This window comes from Phalaenopsis equestris, unplaced genomic scaffold (genome assembly GCF_001263595.1).
Source record: "Phalaenopsis equestris unplaced genomic scaffold, ASM126359v1 Scaffold200734, whole genome shotgun sequence".
In the NCBI taxonomy this organism is placed as follows: domain Eukaryota; kingdom Viridiplantae; phylum Streptophyta; class Magnoliopsida; order Asparagales; family Orchidaceae; genus Phalaenopsis; species Phalaenopsis equestris.
Genome location: NW_018220542.1, coordinates 92517 through 93765, shown reverse-complemented (window position 1 = coordinate 93765; position 1249 = coordinate 92517).

The window sequence follows — 1249 nt, the reverse complement described above, 5'->3', positions numbered from 1 at the left end:
TTGTAGAATTAAGGAAATCAATTACAAATTCAAGGAAATCAATTACAAAATTAAGAAACTGCTATTAAGAATATCAAAAATCTGTTAGGGCATATCACTACTGCGCTTAGTAACCGAACATTAGGAACTTTTCCTAGTGCTGTGGAACCAAATCCTAAAGATCAATGAAAAGAATAATTCAAGGTGATACAATTACGAAGTGGAAAAGAATTGGAAACAAGAGTACAGAAAGAAATGGAAACTGAAAAAAGAGAAAGTGGATACAGAAAAAGAAAAGGATCATGAGTACCCAGATTTAGAATATCCGCTTACACCAATGAAAATTAAGGTGGGGAAAACCCTCCACCACCGTTTTCTCAAAGATTGAAGCAACAAAAACAAAAAAAATAATTTTCTAAGTTTTTAGAAATTCTTAAGAAATTAACGGTAAATATTTCCTTCATAGAAGCTTTAAAGCAAATGCCTAATGCCCAATTATGTGAAATTTATGAAAGATATTCTGAACAAGAAAAGAAATTTTACGGATAACGAAACTGTTGCACTTAGCGAAGAGTGTAGTGCAATTATTCAAAAAAGCGTCCTGAAAAATTAAAAGAGTTTGATAGTTTCACTATACCATGTGTTATTGGTGAAAAATTTTATGGAAGAGTTTTATGTGATTTGGGAGCCAACATTAATCTTATGCCTCTATCAATTTTTAAAAGATTAGGATTAGGAGAATTCTCATCTACTTCTGTAACTCTACAGTTAGCGGATCATTCAGTTACATATCCTAAGGGAGTTATAGAAGATGTATAAGTAAAATTGGATAAATTTATCTTTCCTGTGGATTTCATTATTTTAGATATGGAGGAAGATAAAGAAATACCTATCATTTTAGGGAGACCATTTTTAGCTACTAGAAAAGCTATGATAGACGTTCAAAAAGGAGAATTAACGGTGAGAGTTAACGATCAATAAGTGAATTTTAATATTGCAAAATCTATGAAATACCCTACTGTTGAAAGAGAAAATGAATGTTTTCGCATGGAAATTAGTGAACATCTATTGAATGAACGTTTTAAAGAATATTTTGAAGAGAAAGAACAATTTAAAGTTAGTGATGAAGTTATGTTGGGCGAATTAGAAAATGAAAAATTAGATTATGTTCAGGAAAGATTTGAGATGTTGGACATTATAGAAAATGCTGATAAGAATCTAGTTCCATCAATTATAAAACCACCTGAACTTGAGTTGAAAATATTGCCTA